We start from the raw sequence: 19,715 nt of genomic DNA, 5'->3' as shown, positions 1-19,715 counted from the left end.
TTTTAATTACAAGGGCACGTGGGTAGCTTAGTAGGTTAAACATCTGATTTTGGCTCATGTCATGATCTCACAGTACATGAGTTCAAGCCCTGTGTCAGGCTCTGTGCAAACAGCTCGGAGCCTGGAGCCTACAGCCTGCTTCAGATTCTGTGTCTCCCTCTCTCTCTGCCCCTCCCCTATTCGTGCATTGTCTCTCTCAAAAATAAATAAATGTTAAAAAATTTTTTTAATTGATTTTAATTGCAGTAGTAATATTGGCACTGTTATTTTGAAGTTACTTTCTTTATATTGTAAAATAAAACAATGTTTGGGGTGTCTGGCTGGCTCAGCTGGTAGACAGCATGTGACTCTTAATTCCAGGGTTGTGAGTTCAAGACCCACGCTGGGTGTGGAGCCTACCTAAACACAACAACAACAATAAAACAATGTTATTGGTACTCAAGATTCTCAGTGATAACAGAAAAGATAAAAGATAACAATTATAAAATCAAGGAGTTACTTAAAAACACAATATGGTAAAACTGAAGTGGAAATAGAGATATAAATTCATTAAATTTTTAAAATACAGATATCCCTTATGTTTTGAATTTTCATTATCCAAACTTCAATATCAAAATTCAAGGATTAAACAGACCACTGAAAAGGTCTATAAACACTGTCACCCCAGTAACAATTGACATTCCAAGAACTAGGATTTTGGTGTTTAATACCATTCCACACTAAAAGGAACTAGGGCTTGTCAGTGAAGTGGCTGACTAACATTTTGGGACAAGGAAGCTAAATGATAAACCTATATATCTTGCTGTGCATGGAAGCAAGGAAGTGCTCAAAAATTAATGCAGCGATGTCTAACAGATATAGGAACCAACTACAAGGGACTATATTACTGGCTTGTTTTAACAAACTGAACATAAAACAAATTGAACATATAAAAAATAATGATTGTAGCTGATTGAAGCATTCAATTCACAAAAATCTACTAGTTCAGATGGATATCAAAAAGGAAACAAATATATATGGTCATATGCCACCATTTAAGGTATTTATTAAACCAACTCCTAATTTAGAAATTGGGAATACAAAAAAGAACTCAATATTTAACCTGAGTTTCCAACAGAATTGTGTTTCAAGGTACCAAATAGTCCCAGTTAATGAAAAAGACCTCTGTTTAATTAAATGTCAGCTAATGCAGAAGGAATGACAGAATTAGAAAAATGACAGTTTTGCAAACCCTTATGAAGTTACTGATTCAGGCAAGTATTACCACATGGTGTTAAAAACATTAGGAGAATAAATGACAGGGAAATGAAGATTCATCTTAGTGCCAGAGTAATATCATGGAGAGTGCTCTCTTGTCACCAGGGCAAAATGGAACTTTACAATGGAAGAATCAGGCTGCCATCACCTCAATCTAGTGATGAAAATTAGCATCACTAACAGTGGGGCAGGCATAGAGTATGCACCTCCTCACATGGTACAACACAAAGCAAACTTCACCTATGATAAAATCGTGCCCAAAATGTTCAACTTGTATCTTTTTCCAGCCTTTAGATCTAATTTCTTATGGATCTAATTTCCTGTTTCCAGGAAATACACAGTGTAGAACAACAAGCTAAAGGCACTCTGAATAAGCAGTTGGACAAATCCAAATGTGCGATAAGACAATGGTAAGGCAATGTCATGATAAATAAAATAGATTAAACAAAATTTAAGGAACAAAATAACCAGATGCAATGCATGATTCCAGATTGTATCCTAGTTTGAACAAATGATACAAATGATAATTAGGACAATTAGGTTAATGTGAATATGGACTAGGTATTAGAAGAATCTGATAACTTGTTAATTTTGTTAGGGGTGATCATATTGTTGTGGCTGCATAAGTAAATGTTTTTACTTTTTACACCTGTATATCGAAGGATTTAGAGATAGAATGTCATGCTGTCTGCAATTTACTTGAAAATATTTCAACGCAAAAAAAGATGAATTTAAGGGAAGAAATTTTAATCTATACTGAAAGAGACAAAATACACACTGAGACTTTAAAACGTGTATAAAACGTGTCAAAAATGATAAAAATGACATAATAATTTCAAGCTTAAAATGAACTTTAGGGGCGCCTGGGTGGCTCAGTCGGCTCAGGTCATGATCTCACGGTTCATGAATTCAAGCCCTGCATTGGGCTCTGTGCTGACAGCACAGCCTGGAGCCTGCTTCAGGTTCTGTGTATCTCTCTCTCTCTATTCTTCCCCCACTTGCACTCTCTCTTTCTCTCAAAAATAAATAAACATTAAAAAAAATGAACTTTAGGGGGTGCCTGAGTGGCTCAGTCGGTTGAGCTCCCGACTTCGGCTCAGGTCATGATCTCACAGTTTGTGGCTTCGAGCCCCGCATCAGGCTCTGTGCTGACAGCTCAGAGCCTGGAGCCTGCTTCAGATTCTGTGTCTCCCTCTCTCTCTGCCCCTCCCCTGCTTGCAGTCTGTCTCTCTCTCTCTCTCAAAAATAAATAAAACTTTTTAAAAAAAGGTTTTTTTTAAGTGAACTTTAAATTTTGGGGATTTTTTTAACCTTTCACTTACTAAACTCACCATTTAAAATATAATTATCAAATCCTACAACATGGTAAGATTCATGCGCAATCTACCTGAATTTACAGTGTTATCCCACAGTACAGAGGCCCACTGAGCCTTTAGGATCATAGGGCCAGAGGCAACTGGGTAGCTCAGTGGGTTAAGCATTCGACTTTTGATTTGAGCTCAGGTCATGATCTCATGACTCATGAGTTCGAGCCCTATGGGCTCTGCGTTGACAGTGTGGAGCTGGCTCGGGATTCTCAATCTCTCCCTCTCTGCCCCCCCTCCATGCACATGCACTCTCTCTCTCTCTCTAAATAAATAAATTAATTAATTAATTAACTTTAAAAAAAAGGATCACGGAGATGAATTTCTCTAGTACTTGGGAGACACAGAAGTGAAAATGCTGCATCTGGTCTGAGGCAGACCCAGTGATCCAGAGCTGCTCCAGCCTGTCCAGCCTAAACCAGGCTCTGCAAGACTTCCGTAGGTCATTCTGAAACAGATGGGACTCCATAACCCAGCTCCATCTACACACACATACCTACTTCACATTCATACCAGAGGTCCCAAAAGGCAAGTTTCTCAAAACTGCACTAAATTGCATACCTCCTGATGTCCATGATCATTGCTATATATAGTCCTAATACATAAGCTATTCTAATCTAAAGATGGCCTCCCTCAGGAAAATAAACAGTTTGTATAGAACAGGTTTATAATAATGATGTCCATGTGCTAAAAACCAGTAGCATTATATATGTTAATTCAACATATATAATCAATCACTCATTCAACCAGCATCTATTGAATGGCCAAGTTCTCATTCTGGACCAAGAAGTAAGTTAAGCAATGGGATAAAGTGTTGGCTGAGCCACAACTTAAACTGAGGCTTAAACTTAAAATTAGGCTGAGCCCTAATTTAAACTAGGGGCACCTGGATGGCTCAGTCGGTTAAGTGTCCGACTTCGGCTCAGGTCATGAGCTCACAGCCTGTGGGTTCAAGCCCCGCATCGGGTTCTGTGCTGACAGCACAGCCTGGAGCCTGCTTCAGATTCTGTGTCTCCCTCTCTCTCCCCCTCTTCCACTTGTCCTCTGTCTCTCTCTTTCTCTCAAAAAAAATAAACATTAAGAAAATTAAAAACAAATAAACTAATTCAACTATACCCACTCAGCCTAAAAATAAAAGAGAGCAAGAGAAACAGACAATGGAGGGAAGATAGACAAGTGATTCCACTTGCCTCCATTCAGTAAGTATAGCGCTCCTCCATGTGAGGTCCCTACAAGTCAGCATCAGCATCACCTGGGAATCTGTTAAAAATGCAAATGCTCTGGCTAAATCCCAGAACTACTGAATCAGAAATTGTGGATGGTAGAACCCAGTAGTCTGTGTTTTAACAAGCCCTCCAAGTGATTCAGGTGTACAGCTGAAGTTTTAACAACGACTAAGTTAGCCTAAGCCACAAAATGGAACATGAATCTGCTATTCCTTCTCTTGACCTAGGTTTCAGAATACCTCTAATACTGTAAACATCTCACCATTCTGAATGAGATTCTGGTGTTTAAAGATGTGCATTACCACCCAACATGGTCCCCAAATACAAGCCAACGTCATCATTTGAAGCTCAAAAGGAAAAACCATCATCTGTTTCACCAAAGAAGAAAAGACTGGCTGTGCTGGACTTAAAGAAAGTAGGTACATGTCTCTCTAACAAGACACCTTACCATGGGATTCTCAAAGATTATTCTGCTTCTTGTAAAATGAGATATTGTTGTACCCTTAAAAAGTAGCCCACAAAAAACCGTATTTCAATAATCCGGTCTAAAGGTTTCAAATTTGAAACCATGTAGAATTACAAGGGCCACAAAAACTTGAGAACCAGAGAAAGCCAACTTCCATGTGTGACCACTGTCTGGCCACTACTGCTGTGAGCAATTCATCCCTAACCATTTAGATTAGGAAGAAAAGGGAAGAACTCAGGTAGAGAAAGCAGCTTTGCAAATTAATAGACCTAAACTTGAATCTCTACTGTGAGGCCTCAGGCAAGTCACTTAACCTTTCTGAGCCCAGTATCTTCCTATATAAAATAAGGATAACACAATTTAAAGGATTGCTGGAGTGCCTGGGTAGCTCGGTCAGTTAAGTGTCCAACTTTGGCTTATGTCATAATCTCACGGTTCATGGATCCGAGCCTTTGTTTTGGGCACTGTGCTGACAGCTCAGAGCCTGGAGCTGCTTCGAGTTCTGTGTCTCCCTCTCTCACTGTTCCTCCCCCCGTTCACACTCTGTCTGTCTCTCAAATAAAGATTAAAAAAAAAATTATTTTAGGGGCACCTGGGTGGCTCAGTCGGTTAAGTGCCCAACTTCACTCAGGTCATGATCTCATGGTTCGTGGGTTCGAGCCCCACATCAGGCTCTGTGCCAACAGCTCAGAGCCTGGAGCCTGCTTCGGATTCTGTGTCTCCCTCTCTCTACCCCTCACTGGCTCACATTCTGTCTGTCTGTCTGTCTGTCTCTCAAAAGTAAATAAACATTAAAAAATTTAAAAACATAAAAATAAAATAAAATAAATTATTTTAATTAAAAAAAATAAATAAAATAAAATAAAGGATTGCTGTGATGATTAGAGAAAGTGTATCTAAAGTACCAGGTATAGTTTCTAATGTATAATAAGTACTTAATAATTGTTAGTTCTCCTCTCCATCCCATTTGGAAACCAATCCTAAGCATGGGGTACTTAGATGGGGTAAATAAGGGGGAGGGAAAGGATAAAGCTCTTCAGAAACAAAACAAAACAAAACTCTAAAGCTCTTCACTTAATTATAGGAAGTACCCTTGGAATGTTGAAATCTCCTATTTTTTTAGTGTTTCACCTAAATATTAAATAGCTAGAAACAGGCTATGAAATCCTGTTTGCAAAATATTAGTTTACACTTTTCTTGGCTTTTCCTAGCTTCAAGAATATCAACTTCAGGCTACAAAACTGTAGAATGTTTCCAATACCTAACAGCCCAGCACACTAGGGGCCGTGTGCCCTCTGCCGTTGAGAACTAGGATCCACATGCCACTTTGAGCTCTGCTCCTGAATAAAGAGATTTCATAAATCACAGCATGAAAGGGAACAAGGGCTTTAGAAATCATTTGATCTGTGTTCAACTGAAGAAACTGGGCTCAAAGAGGTCAAGTGACTTGACCAAGGTCACAAGTTGGAGGCAGAACTAGAGGTTTTAATTATTTTTGCAATTTGGTTTACTGAAATAACTAAAATAGATAATAGTGCTGTAAAAGCAACAAAGCATGAACTCAAAAAGCAAACACACCTCTAGTCACATACAGCAGTTCTTTCTAAAATGTGGTCCCAACAGTTTTCAAGAGATACTTCCCTCCACCTTGTAGATAAGAAAGAAATCCATAAGAATGTGGTGGCAAGAAGGAACAAAGAGAATATCCTTTAAGTAAAATTTATTGTGGCAAAAATAACTATTGGACTTTAAAACTGTTCAAAGAATAAAGTTCACATCCAGAAAAGCCTATTAGAACATTATACCTGTCACCAACAATTTGGGTGGCAATTTGGGGATGCAGGGGAGAAAGGAAAGTAAATCACACAGAGCACCAACTACGTCTCTGGCACCATGCTGGGGCTTTCTTTATACAGATCATATCACCATCTTCCCAATGGAGCTCTAGGGGCACTTTCATTACACCAGTCTTACAAAAAGGTCGCCGACACTCAGAGAGGTCAGAATACTCGCCCACGATAACATAACTAAAAAATAAAAATCAAATACAATTTTTTCATGTGTTTTTATCCCCTACCCAATCCTACCTCCAAAGAAACCCAGTCTGAATTTTTCACTGTAACATACTACTGCAGAGAGAGCTGACTACCAATGTCAACCTTAAGCAGGAGACACTATACTAGCTTTCTCCAAATTTGTAAAATGAAGGACATATCCTCCAGCCATTTACTAATGGTTAAAGTGAAGAATATGTGGAATATTGGTCTTTTCACCAGCCTGACTCAAAAATTGTTACTATTACTGTTTTTAACCCATTTAATTAGTCACTAATAAAAAACAAAATCACAGAGGTGCCTGGGTGGCTCAGTCAGTTAAGCATCAGACTCTTGATTTCAGCTCAGGTCATGATCTCATGATCGTGAGATCAAGCCTGGAGTCAGGCTCCGTGTGGAGCGTGAAGCCTGCTTGGGATTCTCTCTCTCCCTCTCCCTCTGCCTCTCTCTCTCTTTTTCAAAAAAATAAAATAAAAAAATTTTTTTAAATTACACTAACTCTTATACAATAGCCTTTCATTTTAGAAAACATAGTACACAGTTTTATTTATGCATCCAGATATATGATCACAGCTAATTGAAATTTTACTAAAGGTATGAAAAGTATACTCAGAGATATACAGGACAAAAAAAAAAAAAATGGACTCATACCTCCAATAAACAAAAGTACCTTAAAAGAGGGCTCTCTGGTTTCCAATTCTAATCCAAAGATGCTAAAATGAAATAAGACCCCCTTTCTTCCACTTGATGTGTATGTCCTGTATTAATTTTGGAACTGTGGCATTATATTGTTAGAGTTCCTAAATAGAGACACATTGTTTCTAGGCAAGGTTGATCTCCCCTGAAAGGGTAGACACCTTCATGTTGGAAGGACACAGGTTTTCAAAGAAGGAACCAAAATCTGGAAGGTAAGGCTTAGGCAGGCCATGGGTCTGTACCCGAAGAAGGCTGGATATCTACGAGAGGAATCCTACTAAGTTGTTATCCCTCATACAGCAGGTAGCCCAAGCTAAAACAAGATCAATATTCCGTGAGGATATTGTGGTGATGACAAAGGAAATGGTCCAAGTCCCTCCAAGAGGAAGGTGAGTCTAAGAGACAGGATTGTCCTTCCCTTCCCACAGGGATGTTCTCTTCATTGCCATCCTTTGCAGGTCTAGTTTCCATTTTAAGAAGGAAAGTGGAAGTTTCCTCAGACATACCCTTCAAATGAAATCATCATTCTGTATAATAAGACACTGTTCTGCACACATCCTTCTGTGCATATTAACCAGGAGAGAGAATTGTATTCCCCCCTTCCATACTTTTTTGGTAACCTACTCCTAATCTTAAAAAGGAAACAATTAGAAATAAATTATTTAAAGAGAAAATGACATGGGGAGAAGTACAGAAAAGGGGTGATATGGGAGAGTCCACTGTACAAAAAAGACCATCCAGTCTCCTATATTCATAAATGGATAGTTAGAAAGGCAAGAACACAATAGCTACCACAGTGTACCTGTATAAGACAGATGCTTTAGTGACACCTGGGTGGCCCAGTTGGTTAAGCATCTGACTCTCAGTTTTGGCTGAGGTAATGATCTTTCAGTTCATGAGATCAAGCCCCACATCAGGCTCTTCACCGAGAGTGCAGAGTCTGCTTGGGATTCTCTCTCTTCCTCTCTCTCTCTCTCTCTCTCTCTCTCTCTCTCTCTCTCTCTCTCTCCCTCCCTCCCTCCCTCCCTCCCCAGCTCATGCATCTCCTCCTCTCTCTCAAAATAAATAAATAAATATTTTTTAAAAAGACCAATACTTTAGGGGCACCTGAGTGGCTCAATTGGTTAAGTGTCTGACTTCAGTTCAGATCATAAACTCATGGTTCATGAGTTTTAGTCCTGCATTGGACTCTGTGCTGTCAGTGCAGAGCCCCCTTTGGATCCTCAGTCTATCTTTCTCTCTGCCACTCCCTGCATGTGTGCTCTCATTCTCTCTCTCTCTCAAAAATAAACATTAAAAAAGATATTTCATAAATTTTTTAATGTTTATTTTTGAGAGAGAGAGAGAGAGAGAGAGAGAGAGAGACAGAGTGTGAGCAGGGCAGGGGCATAGAAAGAGGGAGACACAGAATCCAAAGCAAGTTCCAGGCTCCGAGCTGTCAGCACAGAGCCCGACGCAGGGCTCAAACTCATGAACTGTGAGATCATGACCTGAGCCAAATTAGGACACTTAACTGACTGAGCCACCCAGGGGCCCCACTTAAAAAATATTTTTTTTAATAAATAATCATTAAATGAATATAGTTCAATTCTTCTAATCAGTGGTTCCTCACATTTTTATGTATGAAGCCCCCTTGTTAATGTTAGAATTTTCTTTTTTTTTTTTCAACGTTTTTTATTTTTGGGACAGAGAGAGACAGAGCATGAACGGGGGAGGGTCAGAGAGAGAGGGAGGCACAGAATCGGAAACAGGCTCCAGGCTCTGAGCCATCAGCCCAGAGCCTGACGCGGGGCTCGAACTCACGGACCGCGAGATCGTGACCTGGCTGAAGTCGGACGCTTAACCGACTGCGCCACCCAGGTGCCCCTAATGTTAGAATTTTCATACATGCTCTATTTAATAGTCACTGCTTGAGAAAATACACAGGAGAAGCTAATATAAATTTAATACTGGTATAAATGAATACACAACAGCATCTAATTACATTTGAAAAAACAGTATATGCTTGGCAAGAAAATGGATTCATGCACCCTCTCCAATAACTGCACGGTGCTCAGTTACTCCCTTTTCCTCTGACCAAGTACTGTATGCCTCAAGGGGGAAACACATTCTAAATTACCAAAATTCTACAAAAACAAAATACTCTCTGCTCTACTACTAAAACAGAGGTGGAGATATCCTGCCCTTGAAACACCTAAAACATTACAGTAAATCAAGAAACAACATGTTTTTGAAAATATGCTCCACATCACTCATCATCAGGGAAATACAAATCAAAACCACAATGAGATACCACCTCACACCAGTCAGGATGGCTAAAATTAACAACTCAGTCAACAACAGATGTTGGCGAGGATGTGGAGAAAGAGGATCTCTTTTGCACTGCTGGTGGGAATGCAAGCTGGTGCAGCCACTCTGGAAAACAGTGTGGAGGTCCCTCAAAAATTAAAAATAAAATTACCCTACATCCTAGCAATTGCACTACTAGGTATTTTTTTAAATTTTTTTAATGTTTATTTATTTTTGAGAGAGAGCACAAGCATGAGCAAAAGAGTGGCAGAGAGAGAGGGAGACAGCGAATCCAAAGCAGGCTCCAGGGCTGTCAGCACAGAGCCCAACACGGGGCTTGAACTCACGAACCACGAGATCATGACCTGAGCCAAAGTCGGATGCTTAATGGACTGAGCCACCCAGGCACCCCTGCACTACTAGATGTTTATCTAAAGGATACAGGAGTGCTGATTCAAAGGGCCATATGCATCCCAATGTTTATAGCAGTGCTATTGACAAAAGCCAAAATATGGAAAGAGCTCCAATGTCCATCAGCTGACAAATGAATAAAGAAGATGTGGTACACACACACACACACACACACACACACACACACACACTGGAATATTACTCAGCGATCAAAAAGAATGAAATCCTGCCATTTGCAACAACATGGATGGAACTAGAGTGTATTATGCTAAGCAAAATAAGTCACTGAGAGAAAGACAAATATCATATGATATCACTCATAGGAATTTAAGAAACAAAACAGATGAACATAAGGAAGGGAAGCAAAAATAATATAAAAACAGAGAGGGAGACAAACCATAAAAGACTATTAAATATAGAGAACAAACTGAGGGTTGCTGGCGGGGTGTTGGGTGCAGGAATGGGCTAAATGGGCAATGGGCATTTAAGGAGAGCACAAGCCTGGGTCTTATATGGAAGTGCTGAATCACTAAATTCTATCCCTGAAATCTTTATTACACTATATGTTAACTAACTTGGATTTAAATTTTATTATTAAAAAATAATTTAAAAAAAATACTACTTACCTAAAAAGAACTCTAAGACTTTGAGGGGAAAAAAAAAGAAACATGTTTTGTCAAAAAACAGTTAAGTGTTGGATCAGACAACGATTCTGGCATCATCTGTTGACTAACTTTGTGCAAGCACCAGATGATCAGTAATCACATGATCAACTCCCAATGGCTTCAGGAAGCTTTGTACCACTAGAGTTACCTGGCCACAGCTTAAGCTCTCAAATTAGAAAGTATTACTATGATTACTAAATACATACATTTTAGGAAATATTACACAGTCAGAGGGCGCTGTTGTATAAGTAGTGGGAGAGCCTATTAAGTTTTATGCACTAGATTCATAACATTTCAGATTAGATTTCAAGTCCAAACTCTTAAATGAGATATAGTGATGCCAATTATTTTAAAACTGTCTTTTTATTTTATTTTTTTTAATGTTTATTTTTGAGAGAGACAGAGCATAAGAGGGGGAGGGGCAGAGAGAGAGGCAGACACGGAATCCAAAGCAGGCTCCAGGCTCCAAGCTATCAGTGCAGAGCCCAACGTGGGGCTCGAACCCACGAACCATGAGATCATGAACTGAGACGAAGTCAGATGCTTAACTGACTGAGCCACTGAGGCACCCGAAATCTATCTTTTCAAAATAAAGATATAGTCACATAATTTAAATATGGCATTCATCATCCTTTTTAAAGTAAGGATTCAAAAATTCATGCTTTTAAAAATCAGAATAGTGGTTACTCTTGTAGGGGGAAAGTGACTCTAAAAGAGAATAAGGGGATTCTAGAATTAGGATGGTGCGTTTTTCTATATGTATAAGATAATCAACAAAATAGGCTTGTAAACATTTAAGATTTCCTCCAAGATACATGTATATGTATATATGTTTATATTTCTATTTCACTATAATCATAAGGAAATTATACTGTACTAAATCACATCTGTATTAGATTTTCTTTCATTCAAAAATATGTACTGAAGGGCACCTGGGTAGGTCAGTTGGTTGAGCGTCCAACTCTTGATTTCAGCTCAGGTCAGGATCACAAGATCATGAGATCGAGTCCTGTGTCAGGCTCTATGCTGAGCAGGGAGCCTGCTTAGATTCTCTCTCCCTCTACCCCTTTCCACCACTTGTGCTTTTTCTCCCTCTGTAAAATAAAAAATAAATATATGTATTGAGTACTCACTAAATGATAGGCATTAAGGAAAGAGAACTAAGATACAATTCCATCTGTCAAGTTTTGAATCTAACAAAAGTGGTGAACATGCTAAGAAACAATCACAGGATGGTGTAGTTAAGTTCTACAAAGGGCTATGGGAGCTCACAAGAGGTAGTCACCATCCTGCCTGAGGCAATCATGCAAGGCTTTACGAAAGAGGTAATATCCAAGCTTAACTCTGAAGAGTAACAAGATTTTTTCAGGTACAGAAGAAACAGAAGAGCATTTCAAGTAAAGCGAACAAGATAAGCTGTGCAGAACAAGCTTATTCAAGAACTGTTGTTGTTTTATGGCAGGAGGTATACAGTTTATGAGGGGAAGAAATGAGAGATCAGATTATATTCATCAGGCTGCTTCCAGATATAGCAATGAAAATCTTCCTATAAAGAGAAACTTACCTGAAATCTGAGCTTGCATCTCTAAACCAACATTGAATGAAACTGGTTCACTGGAAACAGCCTTAATTGAGGCAGAGACTTTTGTCTGGTTTGTCCACTAAATATCCAGGGACTTGTATAATGTCTAGCACATAAAAGAACATCAGTGAATATACAGAGAATGAATGATTGCATGCATACATCCTAGCTCTGCTATTGGTGTAAAATTAGACCCAACGGGGCTTCAGAGAACAGCATGGTTCAAAGCAAAGAGAATGGAGATCAAAGTGCCCAAGAGTGAAGTTTGTGCAGGCTCATTTACTGCATGAGTCTACTATTGGCTTTGGAAGAGTTGCAGAACACTGTAAGTGGCTGTGCCTTTTGACCCAAGCATAAAATCTAAAACCAATTCACAATAGTTAGCCTTATCCAGGATGCTGAGGACACAGGAACTGCATGCCCTCTGCTGAGAGTACAAACAGGAAGATAAAGAAGTATGAAATTAATATAGACAATAGACCAACATCTGGGTGTAGGGGCAGGGGGAAAACTAATAAGCATTCTTCTGAAGTATACAACCTAAAATATACCTGACCTTGTGACAGCGTTATAGCCACAATTTTCAGGACTGGAAAGAATTTAAAGGTGTGGTTCTCAGCCAGTGCACAGTTACATAACCTGAATGACAGTTTCCTGTAAAATGCATATCATAACAGCTCATTCAGCAGCATACTGGTATTTGGTAAACCCAAATGTGCTACAAAATGTTGATCTGATCAATGGGTAAGATACACTTATTCAACAACAGAGTTTTGTAAAGAAGGAAGAAACACATAAGAGGTATCATGGCCAAGAGCACATGATTAGACAAAACAGTTGAAAATATATATAAGGAGGCATATCATGATGCAGGGGGATTCTGAGGAGGCAAGACAGAATGCGGTCAACAGCACAGATGGAGGGATTTGACTTGGACAGGAGGAAGAACCTCTCCTTCACTGAGAAACAGATGGCTGCAGGAGGAGTTACATTTCTAGGTGGAAAGGGAAGAAACTGAAGGGGTTCTAGCTAAAATGCCTGTTACACAGCAACTTAGTTTCTTAATCAGTGAAGTAGGGGACAGGGCATAGTGTTTCAATGATTTGAAGACAGAGGTAAAAGTGTGACATGGAAGAAGGAACTGATGCTTAGGCCTCCTGAGGGTCCCTGAGGTGGAGGCTGAATTTGCAGGCATAGATAGCAATCTGCCTAGTTGTAGGTTTGCTTCAGCAGAGATCCACAACCCAGGAGCAGGAGTAGAGACATTTAACAGCTATATAAAACTAGGATGGGAATTCCATAAAGAAGCTGACAGAAGGACAGGGGTAAAAAGACCAGAGATCATCCCTGATCTCTACACAAACATGAATACCTAGTGTAAGGGTTAAATTGTAGTGTAGGGCTAATGCTTAGCTTGAAAAATAACAGCTTTGTGTTGACATTGAAGGTTAAGAGATAACAGCCTTGCTTTACTTTTATAAATTACGCCTCATACTCTTGTAAATTAGGCTTCACCAATTAAGGAAGCAAAAGTTCAAAGAAAAGAGCATCCGAGGCAGGGTCAAGGAGATCCACTGGTTGCAACTTAGAGGCAGAAAGTCTAAAGTAAACACCTCATTAGGCAACTGTTTCTAACTCATCTGGAAACTGTTTCTTTGTTCTGTTCCCAGGTGATGATAAAACGATGTGATCGGTTATAAAAACTCTGTACCCCGGCTGTTCAGGGCCGCACTCTTATCAAGAGTGTTGGTCCCGATCGGTCGGCCTTGCCTCTCATTGTAATAAACTTTGTTGTGACTGTCACTGGTGCCTGTAGCATTCTGTTTCAGGAGTCGTGTGGATGCAACACTAGAACCACGAGGTCCTCTACACCATAGACAAATGCTATCGAAATCCACTTGCTGACTTGAAAGGGAACCTAAACTCTGTTATATTTATTCCATTTCATGGAGTAAAAAATCTTGACAGAACTCATATATGCAATATGTATTTCAATGATAATCTTATAAAAGTTATATAATGCTGTATATTACCAAAGCTTTACATGTTAATATTCTCCTGCTTTGTTAAATATAATATGATGTATTACCATCATTTTTCTTCCTTTATACTCTAGTGTTCTTTAAAAAATTTTTCTAATGTTTATTCATTTTTGAGAGACAGCGCAAGCAGGGTTGGGGCAGAGAGAGAGGGAGACGCAGAATCCAAAGCAGGCTCCAGGCTCTGAGCTGTCAGCACAGAGCCTGAAGTGGGGCTCGAACCCACGAACCACCAGATCATGACCTGAGCCATAGTCAGACACTTAATTGACTGAGCCACCCAGGTGCCCCTATACTCTAGTGTTCTGAATGTTTCTGTACACACAAAATATTCTTCTGGTAGCACTGTTATAATCGTATACCATGCTAGAACTTCTGAAAGATGCAGGCTGGTATCTGCTATAGTGTAAAAAAATAAATATCCCAGCCCTACCCCTAAAAAGGCAAAACCATGCTTTCCACATACAGGACCACAGTCCTGAGGTATAAGTAACACCATTCAATCTTCTGTACTTCCCTTCCTCTGAAGGGACAGTCCTCCTGCAGAGGGCTGTGATGACTTCTCAGATCTTCTCCAACAGAGCAACCCTGTTTCTTACCCATATAACATTTTCTGAAATGTTCATAACCCCATTCACATCCTAGTTCAATTATGTTCCTCTCATGCATGGCGTGCCCAGAATTGAGTAAAATGCATGAAATGCGGTCTAATGAAGTGCCTTCCTCACTACCCGCCAGAAATAAATAATTTGTGAGTATGTTCATAGACATTGCTCCACTGCTACAGCCTACTTTAAATTAAGAGTTCAGGAAAGGTGTGTTGGGTTGAATAGGGTTTCCCTCAACCCCCCAAAATTCATATCCTTCCTGGAACCTCAGAATATGAATTTATATGGAAATAGAGTCATTGTAGATGTAAATAGTTAAGATGAGGTCATACTGGAGCAAGATGACCCTTAATCTAATATACTAATGTCCTAATGAGAAGAGACACAGAGACAAAGACAGAGAGGAGAATGCCATGTAAAGGTACAGATGAACAAAAGAAAGACAGCCATGTGACAACAGAAGGACACAGTGAAATTACACAGCTACAAACCAAGGAACACCAAGGACTGCCAGCAACCAGCAGAAACTAGCAAAGGCATGAAACAGATTCTCCCTTTGGTCCCCCTAAACAAACCAATTCTGGCAACAACAGAATTGTTACAACAGCTCTAAGAAACTAACACAAACAGCTGTTTGTTACAATAGCTCTAAGAAACTAACACAGAAGTATTCTCCACAGAGTGGCATTGAAGGTAAAGCCTAAAGGAGCCAGCCAGGGGAAGAATTCCAGAAAGAAGGAATGGAAAATATAAAGGCTCAGAGGCCAGAAAGGGCTTACTTAGCATGTTGTAGAAACAGAAAGGTGTCAAGAGTGTCTGGAGCATGGTGAATAAGGGGGAGAAGAATATGGGATGAGGCTTAGGGTAGGGAGTTTAAATTTAACATTAACGGCAATGGGAAGCCCTAAGAGCTTTTTTGTTTGTTTGTTTGTTTGTTTGTTTGTTTTTGAGAGACGGGGGGGGGGGGGGGGGGGGAGAGAGAGAGAGAGAGAGAGAGAAAGCCCACAAACAGAGAAGGGGCAGAGAGAGAGAGAGGGAGACACAGAATCTGAAACAGCTCCAGGCTCTGAGCGGTCAGCACAGAGCCCCAAGCAGGGTTCAAAACCATAAACCATGAGATCATGATCTGATCTGACCTCAGACACTTAACCAACTGAGCCATCCAGGCACCGTCCCCTCCCCTTTCCCTAAGAGCTTTAAGACTTGTTCTGACCCATGTCTTAAAGAGATCACTCCAGCTATTCTGCGGAGGCGGGCCTAGAGAAGACGATTTTTATTTTTATTTTTTTTTAATTTTTTTAACGTTTTATTTATGAGACAGGGAGAGACAGAGCATGAATGGGGGAGGGTCAGAGAGAGAGGGAGACACAGATTCTGAAACAGGCTCCAGGCTCTGAGCAGTAAGCACAGAGCCCGACGCGGGGCTCGAACTCACGTACAGTGAGATCGTGACCTGAGCCGAAGTCAGACGCTTAACCGACTGAGCCACCCAGGCGCCCCGAGAAGACGATTTTTAAAAAGGGAGAAAGAATAAACAGAAGGTTACTACTGAAAGGGCCAGATGAGATATCACTGCAAGACTGATAAATAAGCTAAGTTTTAATCCAGATCTCTCTTTTTTTTTTTTAAGTTTATTTATTTCAAGAGAGAGAAACAAGCAGGGTAGGGGCAGGGAGAGAGGGGAGAGAGAGAATCCCAAGCAGGCTCTGTGCTGCCAGCACTGAGCCCAACACAGGGCTTGAACTGGCGAACCATGAGATCATGACCTGAGTCAGACTGAAGAGTCAGGAGCCTAACTGACTGAGCCACTAGCCGCCCAAGCCCAGATCTCTTTTAAATTGTTATATATATCACATATAACAATGTTCACTTTCCAAAATCATAATACACCCAGGAAAGATCACAATGAAAAAGGGCCCAGTGTATAGTAGCAGCAGTATATGCACAACAGCCATCAACAAAATGAAGTCTTCCGAACCAATGTAACCACCATTGCTGCTCTTTAATAACTGATTCTGCACTGAACCTGACTGTGGGCATTCTAAATAGTAAGAGCCCCACTAAACTAATACAAGACTTCCAAGGCCATCAGGCTCCTCCTAGTAAATAGTGGAAGTTAATAAAGTAGATTCTATTTCCACCTTTTTCCTCCAAAATCTAATTAAAGAAATTGTACAAAGTGAGACCCCGAAGTTCTCAAACTTTACGGCCTCTGTTCCCCTCTGATGAGACAAAAGCCATCAGGGACCACAATCTTTACCTTGTTACCTCTGTCAAATGTTACCACATGCTAAAATGCATCTCCTCCTCCACCATGGAGGATCTTCTGTGAATCACACTGTGAGAACCATTGAAACAAAAATCTACAGCATTCATTTTTAGAGATTGCTTTAAAATGAATTATTTTTAATACATTGAATAATACAAGATTTTAAAAGCTTTTAGCATTCCAAAATATTAAACTTTACGAAATCCTCACATGAAAATCATCCACAAAAGGAAGCAACTGAAGAAAAGTAGCTGCCTAAGCTTCTTCCTGGGGAACTCCAGCGTCAAAGTTCTCAGTCCCGATTTCACTATAAAATGGTCTCTAGAGACCTTTAATCATCAACTTAAAAATACACTCTATAGACTACTCATTGTTTTCAGCATTCATCCGGTCTGAGTGATAAGGACACTGTAAAAAAGATAAAGGAAAGGGAAAAGGATATCCTCAGCTGAAACCAAAAAACTCAGAACAATGACAAGTTCAAACACGACCAAGTTGCTTCTTTGATTACTTTCAGGTGCTTTTGCCATTGTGTCACCATCTTGTATAACAACTTCCCAGAGTTAATAGGATGTACAGAGAAGTGACAGTGAGTAGTTACAGTCATTTATTCATTTAAAAGCATTTCTTGAGTGCCTACCATGGGTAAGTACTACAGACAACAGTGGACAAGCTAGATATGGTGGTCACTGCCTTTACAGTGCTTATAGTCTAATGATAGAAACAGACAACAAATAAGCAAAGACACAAATAAACACTCAGAAACCATAACAGAATACAGAGATACACCTAATTTTAGTACAATGGTCAGAGAAGGGGTCTCAGAGCAGATAACAGTTAATTAAGCCTTTAATCTCCATAGCCTTCTATCAGTTATGTCACTGTGTGAAGAGGTCCAGGGGATTCTATTCAATGCCATTTTCTATGCAAAGCAGTCCTTGGCCTTCCTGACTTCTTTGTGCTTCTCTAGTAATTTTAGTTCTCTTATAACATTTTTCAAATGTACTCTTTAATGGTAGTTATTTATAGACACATATCCTATCCCCGCTGTATACTATTATTAACCCAAAACTAAAGTAACCCTAAATAAGATGTTAGAATCTGTTGATCAAATGATTGTGTATTAATCCCACTTGTACCTGTGAATAGTGCAAAGGCTGCACCTAAGGCCTAAATGTACATTCTCTCACTTGTTCTTTATAGAAATTCTAATGAAAGTGACTTTTCCCACCACATCATACTGCCTTCTCTTTTTTGTTGTTATTGTTTTTTTTTTAATTTTATTTTTTATTTTTTAAAATTTACATCCAAATTAGTTAGTATATAGTGAAACAATGATTTCAGGAGTAGATTCCTTAATGCCCCTTACCCATTTAGCCCATCCCCCCTCCCACAACCCCTCCAGCAACACTCAGTTTGTTCTCCATATTTATGAGTCTCTTCTGTTTTGTCCCCCTCCCTGTTTTTATATTATTTTTGTTTCCCTTCCCTTATGTTCATCTGTTTTGTCTCTTAAAGTCCTCATATGAGTGAAGTCATATGATTTTTGTCTTTCTCTCACTGACTAATTTCACTTAGCATAATACCCTCCAGTTCCATCCACGTAGTTGCAAATGGCAAGATTTCATTCTTTTTGATTGCTGAGTAATATATAATATTATACACACACACACACACATACACACACACACACATATATACATATACATACATACCACATCTTCTTTAGCCATCCATCCATTGAGGGACCTTTGGGCTCTTTCCATACTTTGGCTCTTGTCGATAGTGCTGCTATAAACATGGGGATGCATGTGTCCCTTCAAAACAGCACACCTGTATCCCATGGATAAATGCCTAGAAGTGCAATTGCTGGGTCGTAGGGTAGTTCTATTTTTAGTTTTTTGAGGAACCTCCATACTGTTTTCCAGAGTGTCTGCTGCACCAGCTTGCATTCCCACCAATGCAAAAGAGATCCTTTTTCTCCGCATCCTTGCCAACATCTGTTGTTGCCTGAGTTGTTAATGCTAGCCATTCTGACAGGTGTGAGGTGGTATCTCATTGTGGTTTTGATTTGTATTTCCCTGATGATGAGTGATACGGAGCATGTTTTCATGTGTTGGTTGGCCATCTGGATGTCTTCCTTGGAGAAGTGTCTATTCATGTTTTTTGCCCATTTCTTCACTGGATTCTTTGTTTTTTGGGTGTTGAGTTTGATAAGTTCTATAGAGTTTGGATACTAACCCTTTATCTGATATGTCATTTGCAAATATCTTCTCCCATTCTGTCGGTTGCCTTGTAGTTTTGCTGATTGTTTCCTTCGCTGTGCAGAAGCTTTTTATTTTGATGAGGTCCCAGTTCACTTTTGCTTTTGTTTCCCTTGCCTCCAGGGACGTATTGAGTAAGAAGTCGCTGCGGGCAAGATCAAAGAGGTTTTTGCCTGCTTTCTCCTCAAGGATTTTGATGGCTTCCTGTCTTACATTGAGGTCTTTCATCCATTTTGAGTTTATTTTTGTGTATGGTGTAAGAAGCTGGTCCAGGTTCATTCTTCTGCATGTCACTGTCGTTTTCGAGCACCACTTGCTGAAGAGACTGTCCTTATTCCATTGGATATTCTTTCCTGCTTTCTCAAAGATTAGTTAGTCATACGTTTGTGGGTCCATTTCTGGGTTCTCTATTTTGTTCCATTAATCTGAGTGTCTGTTCTTGTGCCAGTACCATACTGTCTTGATGATTACATCTTTGGAGTATAGCTTGAAGTCTGGGATTGTGATGCCTCCTGCTTTGGTTTT

At 39.7% G+C, this 19,715-nt stretch overlaps 1 protein-coding gene across 5 annotated transcripts in view; it reads right to left on the bottom strand.

Annotated features, from left to right (window-relative positions):
* LOC102970112 (prolylcarboxypeptidase) overlaps positions 1-19,715 on the bottom strand; it is a 77,927-nt gene that overhangs the window by 33,724 nt on the left and 24,488 nt on the right. Inside the window, exon 1 of one of the 5 annotated variants that reach the window (XM_042958243.1) lies at positions 11,993-12,084. The exons of the other annotated variants lie outside the window; for them this stretch is intronic. The gene's annotated coding sequence lies outside the window, so the exon portion shown is untranslated. Of the gene's footprint in view, positions 1-11,992; positions 12,085-19,715 lie in introns of those variants that run through there. 5 annotated transcript variants of the gene reach the window in all.

The sequence above is a fragment of the Panthera tigris genome, chromosome D1 (assembly GCF_018350195.1).
Source record: "Panthera tigris isolate Pti1 chromosome D1, P.tigris_Pti1_mat1.1, whole genome shotgun sequence".
In the NCBI taxonomy this organism is placed as follows: domain Eukaryota; kingdom Metazoa; phylum Chordata; class Mammalia; order Carnivora; family Felidae; genus Panthera; species Panthera tigris.
Note: the sequence above shows the minus strand (reverse complement) of the source record. Positions and strands in the feature narration are given on the sequence as shown.